General features: G+C 41.3%; 1 protein-coding gene across 1 annotated transcript in view; it reads left to right on the top strand.

The window, feature by feature from the left end:
* The first annotated feature begins 3,168 nt into the window (after window positions 1-3,168).
* NRSN1 (neurensin 1) overlaps window positions 3,169-9,795 on the top strand; it is a 29,965-nt gene continuing 23,338 nt past the window's right edge. Inside the window, exon 1 of the mRNA XM_063451680.1 lies at window positions 3,169-3,310. The gene's annotated coding sequence lies outside the window, so the exon portion shown is untranslated. The remainder of the gene's footprint in view (window positions 3,311-9,795) is intronic.

Below are 9,795 nucleotides of genomic sequence, written 5' to 3'. Positions count from 1 at the left end.
AGTATGGATATTAGGGGCAAAAAGAAAGGGGCAGGAACCCAGGTGAATAGTATAAGGAGAGGAGAGAAAGACGAATTGCCCTGGTATCGGAAGGAAGTGACGCCCAACTGGCGAAACGTGCGTCGGGGTTCCTTACTTACCTGTGGTTAGCCTGCCATGATGACACATGCTCTGATCTTCTGCTCACAATACACTATATGTGTCATCCATGACTGACTCAGCCGCACGTATTTCCTCGCTATACCTGGGTAATCTGATAACTGTCTAGGAACCGCTCTGTAGAGACAGAATCTGCTTGTAGCCATGGCTCATCACAATAGAATGAGGGAATACAGACAAATAATAAACACATACTGATACAAAATGAACATAGGACTCCGTTCCATCCAATCTAGGAAATACAATACTCATGAACTTTCAAACAAAAGTTAATAAAGGGGACTTGACACAAAAGTGTGCATGGGGTTTTAAAGTAATAGCCAGAGATAGGGCGCTATATGCAAACACAGTTTAACTTGTGAAATAATTAAATAAGATTGGAGACAACAGAAGGTGTAAAACGGTAGACCACGGGTGGGTAATAGGAGGGTGGATAGTGCTAGCAGGGGGAAGTCAGTGTGCAGGGATACTCTCTAGAAGAAAGGAAATTAATTTTAGAAGCAGGCAACAGGCTCTAAGATTTCTGTAGAGAGATAGGGAGGTGCAGTGGGATGGGTAGAGAGTGTATGGGACTGTGTAGCATTTGATGGTAAAGTAAAAAATATTTTGGCAAACAAGTGTTATTTTCCTAAAAATTTAAGAAACAAAGAAAAACATAGATGACAATGAAACAAGGCAAACCAATGAAGAATTACATAGAGACAAAGATTAGAAGTGCTAAAATACAAAAGTTACAGTGAGAGGTAAACAGACAATTTTGATTGAACACTGTAAAATATATCATAACCAGACTCCTAGCAATAGATAAGACACATATTACAGTTAAGTGCTACAGGTGATTATTATTATGAAGAAATATGATGTCCATGTTACAAGACTAGATAAGGGCACTATGGAAGAAAATGCAATACTATGTAATGCTTAAAGGGAAACTCCAGTGCCAGAAAAACGATCCGTTTTTCTGGCACTGGAGGGTCCCTCTCCCTCCCACCCCCCAATCCCCGGTTACTGAAGGGGTGAAAACCCCTTCAGTCACTTACCTGGGACAGCGGCGATGTCCCTCGCCGCTGTCTCCGCCTCCGCGACGCTCCTCCCAGTGATTGCGTCGGCCGGTGGGCGAGACTGATCTCGCCCACCGGCCGAGGAGACGTAATGCGCATGTGCGGAAATTCTGCGCATGCGCATTACGTCTCCCCATAGGAAAGCATTGAAAAATCATTTCAATGCTTTCCTATGGGGTTTTGAGCGACGCTGGAGGTCCTCACACAGCGTGAGGACGTCCAGCGACGCTCTAGCACAGGTTTCCTGTGCTAGAACCCAGGAAGTGACCTCTAGTGGCTGTCTAGTAGACAGCCACTAGAGGTGGAGTTAACCCTGCAAGGTAATTATTGCAGTTTATGAAAAACTGCAATAATTACAGCTGCAGGGTTAAGGGTAGTGGGAGTTGGCACCCAGACCACTCCAATGAGCAGAAGTGGTCTGGGTGCCTAGAGTGTCCCTTTAATTAACACCGAGGTTTAATATTATTCATATTAACTGTCATTGTGTAAGCTCCTAGGTTACCACTCTGTGTATTATAAAATAAACAAAGAGCTGTAAATACAGCTTTGTTATGCTCAGAGTTACTTTACAGCAGTGTTTTGTGCAATATGTGTAATGCTGTGTAAAGTACGTTAATGTGAGTAATGTGTGTGTATTGTGCATAATAGGTGTTAGTGTGTGTGAGTAATCTGTGTTAGTGTGTGTTTTATGGGAGTAATGTGTCTTAGTGTATGTTTATACTGTGAGTAAAGTGTGTATGTGTGTTTAATGTGAGTAATGTTTGCCAGTGTTTGTGTGTGCTGTGAGTAATGTGTGTGTACTGTGCATAATGGGTATTAGTGTGTGTGTAATTTAAATAATGTATGTTAGTGTATTGGTGTGTGTTTAACATGAGTAATGTGTGTTAGTTTGTGTGTGTTTAATGAGAGTAATGTGTGTTAATGTATGAGTACTTTGAGTAATGTGCGTTAATGTGTTTACACTTTTTCTCTCCACTGTGTGTTAGTGCCTGTATGTGTATGTAATATGAGTATTATGTGTTAGTGTGTTTGTGTGTTCTGTGTGTAATACGTGTTAGTGTGTGTGCACTATGAATAATGTGTGTGTGTGTGTGTACTGTGAGCAATGTGTGTTAGTGTGCTAGCGTGTGTGTACTGTGAGTGTGTGTACTGTGAGTAATGTGTGTGTACAGTGAGTAATGTGTGTTAGTGTGTATACCGTGAGTAATGTGTGTTAGTGTGTGTGTTTAATGTGAGTAATGTGTATGTACTTTAAGTAATGTGTGTTTGTGTGTGTGTACTCTGAATAATGTGTGTTGGTGTGTGTACTGTAACATGTGTTAGTGTGTGAACTGTGAGTAATGTTTGTTAGTGTGTTTTACGTGAGTAATGTGTGTGTGTGTTTGTGTATACTGTGAGTAATGTGTGCTAATGTGTGTGGAGGTGTGTGAGTACCCTGTGTATTGTTAGTAATTTATGTTAGTGTGTGTTTACTGTGAGTAATGTGTGCTAGTGTATGAGTGTTAGTGTGTTCACACTCTCTCTCTCCATTGTGTGTTAGTGTATGTATGTGTATGTACTGTGAGTAATATGTGATAGTGTGGGTGTACTGTCTGTGAGTAATATGTGTTAGTGTGTGTACTGTGAGAAATGTGTATTGGTGTATTGGTACTGTGAATAATGTGGGTTAGTGTATGAGTAACGTGTGTGTGCCTGTGTGTGCTGTGAGTAATGTGTGTTTGCGTGTGTGCGCGCTGTGAGTAATGTGTGTTTTATGTGGGGTGTGTGGGCGTGTGGACTGTGAGTAATGCTGTTGGTGTGTGTACTGTAAGTACTTTGAATATTGTGTGTTACTGTGTACTGTGTATGATGTGTGTTAGTGTGTGCCGGGATGGCAGGCTGCCTGCTCTCCCCTCCTCCCTAGCTGGCTGGCTGGCTGGCTGGCTCGGTGGGCGCTCAGTGCGCAGGCCCCGGGAGCGGGGCATTTTAACAGGGACAATAATAGGTGGCGTGTGAGCCGTGAGCCGCTCAGAGGGATGGGATCCGAACCAGGAGAGCTCTGCAGCTAGCAGCACTGCTCGGCCGGCACAGCAAGCGGGGACTCGGGAAAGGTAACGGGAATACCGCCAGCATGGACATGGGGGTTAATGGAGGCAGAGGGAGCTCTCCGAACACGCTGTGATCACTGTCATTGAAATAGTGATCATGGGTATGGAGGTATCTGTAAGCAGAGCATGCACACGGTGCGAGTACGTGGCTGTACCCATATAATGTGTTATATATCCTGTATACAGTTTGTGCAGTCTGTATATAGTGTATATATCCTGTATACAGTCTGTGCAGTCTGTATATAGTGTGTATATCCTGTATACAGTTTGTGCAGTCTGTATATAGTGTATATATTCTGTATATAGTCTGTGCAGTCTGTATATAGTGTGTATATCCTGTATACAGTTTGTGCAGTCTGTATATAATGTATATATTCTGTATATAGTCTGTGCAGTCTGTATATAGTGTGTATATCCTGTATACAGTTTGTGCAGTCTGTATATAGTGTATATATCCTGTATATAGTCTGTGCAGTCTGTATATAATGTATATAGTCTGTATATATCTTATATATATAGTCTGTATATAGTGAAAATATCCTGTATATAGTCTGTGCAGTCTATATATAGTCTGTATATATCTTATATATAGTCTGTATATAGTGAAAATATCCCGTATATAGTCTATGCAGTCTGTTTATAGTCTTTATATCCTAGTTTGCACACATACAGCACTATGTGCAGGGTCAGGGTGTGAGCACTTTTAGTATGAGATCACTGTTAGCATGGGAGCACTGTTAGCATGGGAGCACTGTTAGCATGGGAGCACTGTTAGTCTTGGAGCACTGTTAGTCTTGAAGCACTGTTAGTATGGGATCACTGTTAGTTTGGGAGCACTGTTAGTATGGGAGCAGTATTAGTATGGGATACTGTTAGTATGGGAGCACTATTAGTATCTGAGCACTGTTAGTATAGGGTCACTATTAGTATGAGATCAATATTAGTATGGGAGCACTGTTACTATGAAAGCAGTATTAGTAATATGGGAGCACTGTTACTATGGGATCAGTATTATTAGTGTGGGGACACTATTAGTAATATAGGAGCACTATTATTAGTATTGGAGCAGTATTATTAGCGTGGGAGCAGTATTATTCGTATGGGAGCAATATATAAGAGCAGTATTAGTATACGAGCAGTATTATTCATATAAGAGCGGTATTATTACTATGAGAGCAGTATTATTACTATAGGAGCAGTATTATTAGTAGGGGTGCAGTATTATTCGAATAAGAGCAGTACTATTCGTATAAGAGCTGTATTATTACTATGGGAGCAGTATTATTACTATTAGAGCAGTCTTATTACTATGAGAGCAGTATTATTAGTGTGGAAGCAGTATTATTAGTATTAGAGCAGTATTATTACGATGAGAGCAGTATTATTACTATGAGAGCAGTATTATTAGTGTGAGAGCAGTATTATTACTATGAGAGCAGTATTATTACTATGAGAGCAGTATTATTACTATGGGAGCAGTATTATTACTATGAGAGCAGTATTATTACTATGGGAGCAGTATTATTAGTGTGGGAGCAGTATTATTACTATGAGAGCAGTATTATTAGTGTGGGAGCAGTATTATTACTATGGGAGCAGTATTATTACTATGGGAGCAGTATTATTACTATGAGAGCAGTATTATTAGTGTGGGAGCAGTATTATTACTATGGGAGCAGTATTATTACTATGAGAGCAGTATTATTACTATGAGAGCAGTATTATTAGTGTGAGAGCAGTATTATTACTATGGGAGCAGTATTATTACTATGAGAGCAGTATTATTACTATGGGAGCAGTATTATTAGTGTGGGAGCAGACAGTATTATTACTATGAGAGCAGTATTATTAGTGTGGGGGCAGTATTATTACTATGGGAGCAGTATTATTACTATGAGATCAGTATTATTAGTGTGAGAGCACTGTTAGTAAAATGAGAGCAGTATATTATTATTATTATTATTATTAGTGTGGGAGCTGTATTATTACTATGGGAGCAGTATTATTACTATGAGAGCAGTATATTATTATTATTATAATTATTATTAGTGTGGGAGCACTGTCTGTTAGTAATATGAGAGGTAGTGGGTAAAATGGACTGTTTGTGGCCGGGGTGAGCGCTGTGTCCGCTGGGTGTGAGGTTCCCCGTGACAGGCCCGGCTGGCGATGTGCAGCCATAGTACATAGCTTGCCGCTCTGACACACTCACGGAGAAACAGATGGCATCTAATGACGTCACGTATGACGCGCTCTCGGTCTCAGAATCGATTCCAGCACCATGGAGAGAGCTGTGACAGCAACAGCAACACAGGACAGGCTCAGGGGGAGGACACTTCCGTCCTCTATCTCTATCTCTCTGCGTGTCTCTCACACTCTCTCACCATTCCTCTGTCTCTCACACTCTCTCACTGTCCCTCTGTCTCTCACCATCCCTCTGTCTCTCACACTCTCTTACCATCCCTCTGTCTCTCACACTCTCTCACTGTCCCTCTGTCTCTCACACTCTCTCACTGTCCCTCTGTCTCTCACACTCTCTCACCATCCCTGTCTCTCATACTCTCTCACTGTCCCTCACACTCTCTCACCATCCCTCTGTCTCTCATACTCTCTCACTGTCTCTCACACTCTCTCACCATCCCTGTCTCTCATACTCTCTCACTGTCCCTCTGTCTCTCACACTCTCTCACCATCCCTCTGTCTCTAATACTCTCTCACTGTCCCTCTGTCTCTCACACTCTCTCACCATCCCTGTCTCATACTCTCTCACTGTCCCTCTGTCTCTCACACTCTCTCACCATCCCTCTGTCTCTAATACTCTCTCACTGTCCCTCTGTCTCTCACACTCTCTCACCATCCCTGTCTCATACTCTCTCACTGTCCCTCTGTCTCTCACACTCTCTCACCATCCCTCTGTCTCTAATACTCTCTCACTGTCCCTCTGTCTCTCACACTCTCTCACCATCCCTGTCTCATACTCTCTCACTGTCCCTCTGTCTCTCACACTCTCTCACAATCCCTCTGTCTCTCATACTCTCTCACTGTCCCTCTGTCTCTCACACTCTCTCACCATCCCTCTGTCTCTCACACTCTCTCACCGTCCCTCTGTCTCTCACGCTCTCTCACCATCCCTCTGTCTCTCACACTCTCTCACCATCCCTCTGTCACGTTCAGATTGGGAGAGCAGGTACATTTCCTGTTGCTTGTCTCTGATCTCAGTTAGATTATAGTAGACATGGCTGCTATGTCACATCGCAGGGCCAGATCTTATCCACACACAGTGTTTCTCAGCATCACACCTCACAGCTAATGAGAGACACACAATGAGAAACTGAGACAGCTCAGAACCAACAGCTAATGAGAGAGACACACAATGAGAAACGGAGACAGCTCAGAACCAACAGCTAATGAGAGAGACACTGAGAGAGAGAGAAACAGAGAGAGTTCAGAACTGACACCTAATGAGAGAGACACAGAGATTGTTCAGAATTTACAGCTAATGAGAGGGATACAATTGGAAACTAGGAGAGCTCGGAACTGACAGCTAATGAGAGATAAACAGAGAGAGTTTAGAACTCACAGCTAATGAGAGACAGAAAGTTCAGAACAGACAGCCAATGACGGAGAGGAGGAGAGAGACAGAGAGTTAAAAACTGTCTGCCATTGAGAGAGAGAATATTCAGAGCTGACAAGTAATGCAAGAGAGAGAAAGATAGTTCAGAATTGTAAAAGTTATTGAGACGGAGAGAGTGTTCAGAAGTGATATAATGAGAGGGAGTTCAGAACTGACAGCTAGTGAAAAAAGTGAGCTCTCAGATCTGTCAATGAGAGGGAACTCATATCTGACAGCTAACGAGAGAGTGTTCAGAAGTGATCCCTAATGAGAGAGAGAGAGTTTGTGTGTGTGTGTGTGTGTGTGTGTGTGCTTCTGTTGGGAAATGAGGGCAAAGGGCAGTTGGACAATATATTTTCCTATAAATTATACTTTATATTATAATATATATAAAAAAAATATTTGGGTGTGCATATATTCAGGAGCTCTCTATGAGTAAACTGTGACCATAAACTTCAGCCAATGGAAATAAAATGCATGCTTTATTCTTTGCTATTATTTACATGTAATCCAATGCTTCTCATTTGTTATAGCATTCCAAACCACACTAGCTTTGATTTCTTCTCCATGTCACCATAACATCATATCAGTCCTCAAAGTGCACAGAATGAATCTTTCCCATGGAAACTAGAATTAAATAAAACATTACCCTATGCTAATGCATGGTTTAAAATTCTTACTTTGTCGTTTTCATGCAAAGGTCAAAATCAGATTTTCCACAGTCAACCACTGTTGCAATGGAGCATTTGCATTGATAATTGTCCTTGATATACGCAAAGCAGTCTCCTTTACTAAGCTAGCTTGACTGCATGTTTTTACATGTTTATACAGTTCTAGGCATACACTTCTTAGTTGCTGTAGCTAAGGAGCAATATTCATAGTACTGAGCTTATACATATTTCTGTATGACTCGATCCTGGGGGAGGAGTGCCACAAATGTTAGTTTTAACACCCACTGCTTCCTCTTGGCAGATTTGCTTTTTAGGCTGTCTAGATTTTCACATTTATAGGGCTCTCTTTTCAAGTACTGCACAGTGATTACTGCTACCATTTTCTTCAAAAGAAGGAGGTAATCAAATAATGACATGTTGTTACTGTGTAAACCAGACAAATAACATATTTCTATATTGCGCCTGGAACAAACAGGACCGCATTTATAAATGTAAAATCAGAGAAATTATGGAGAAAATTGGCAATGCTGCAGGGTTTTCACTTAAAAATGAGAATTGAACGTTAATTAAAACTGAATTTCAAATTAAATGCCAAAATAGCCAAACTGGAAAAATTATCTAAGTTAGCTCTGCTTCCATTTCAATTACCGTGGCCTAAAATGTATAATTCACTGTGAATTCTCATTTTAGCAAATAACCCTGCTGGCGTCAGTAGGTGAATCATTTAGTTGTTAACAGTGCCGAATGCTCCAGATATAGTACTCTTCCTCAGAATTGTTCCTTTTTCTTTTTGCTGAATGTAGGCAACGCTAATGCCACCTATTTCTTTTAATTACTGAACCGTTACATATTAAATATCATGACTAGAATTACCAGGATGGGATGAGGTAAAATGGTGTGATTTTCTCAATATGCTTTGTTGTCAATGCCACTTGGTCAAATCGTAATCATGTGTCATTTAGAGTGATTGAAAATGTGCAAGTGACGTGTATGGATAGAAAATGGAGACATGCATTGTGAGATGATTTTTTATTAATTCACTTTATGACTTTATTTTACAAATACTGTTTAAACAGCAATATGCATAGGATAATGCATTTATGATTTTATAAATTATATATAAGGGACAGAGCAATAATTAGCAATTGTGGTTGGTGGGAAGTGAATAGAAATTAAAGTGTGGTAAGTATGTAATTATGTACGTTATTCTGATACTTTGTCATAGTGAGGGTTCTCTAGAAAGCAATGCAAGATATCAGAGACCTATGATAAATTGCATGTACCTGAGTAGAAAAAAAGATAATTAAAGACTAAAATGAGTTTTAATAAAGTACCACTAAAGGTACCCAGACCACTTAATCATAATGAAGTGGTCTGTGTGCAGTGGCCCTTTAATTTTAATCCCACAATGTAAAAAATTACAGCCAGTGGCAAAACGGCAGGGATCTCTGAGGTAAAGAGTGTTACAGAAAACTCAGGAGCTAGCCAGCTGGCCACCTTAAGGCCCCCCTTGAGGCAGGCACTTATTTACTAAGGCAGATTAGGCACCTGCTTACCTGGATGGCAGGTGACTACTTTGTCTAAATATACCAGGGGGGAGAGGGGAGGTAGGTGACGACGGAGCGCTGATGTTCTTGCTGTTCCTTACTGCTCCCTGGTGTGCCATGATGTGATGCCAGGAGCTGAAATATGATGTGACTCAGGCCCTGGCATCAGTAAGCAGCATGTGAGAGAGCAGTGAGTTAGAGCAGGAAGAGGAGTCACTGGACCTTGGGACAGGATCCCCACCGGACCCCAGAGAGAAAATCCCCACCAGGCTTCAGGGAGAGGACATACACCAGCTTAGGGAGGCTAGATAGGCCCCAAAAAATTAAAATAAAACCACAATAAATTAAATTAATTTGTGGCTGTTTGTGCAAGACTGTGTAAATGTGTGAGCGTGTCAGTATCAGTGTATGTCTGTCAGGGTGTGACAAATCAGTGAGCGTATGTGTCTGTCATTAAGAGTGTGTGTCAGTGTGTCAAATCAATGAGTGTGTGTGTGTGTCGGTAATTCAGTGTCAAATCAGTGTGTCTCTGTCAGTGAACGTGTATGTCAGTCTGTGTGCATCTGAATGTGTGTCTGTCAGTACGTTTCCGTTTGTCTATCAGTGAAAGTGTGTGTTGGTTAACCCCTTAAGGACACATGACGTGTCTGACATGTCATG

The sequence above is a fragment of the Pelobates fuscus genome, chromosome 4 (genome assembly GCF_036172605.1).
Source record: "Pelobates fuscus isolate aPelFus1 chromosome 4, aPelFus1.pri, whole genome shotgun sequence".
NCBI lineage: Eukaryota > Metazoa > Chordata > Amphibia > Anura > Pelobatidae > Pelobates > Pelobates fuscus.
The sequence above is the reverse complement of the archived record's forward strand: the minus strand, read 5'-3'. Positions and strand labels throughout refer to the sequence as shown.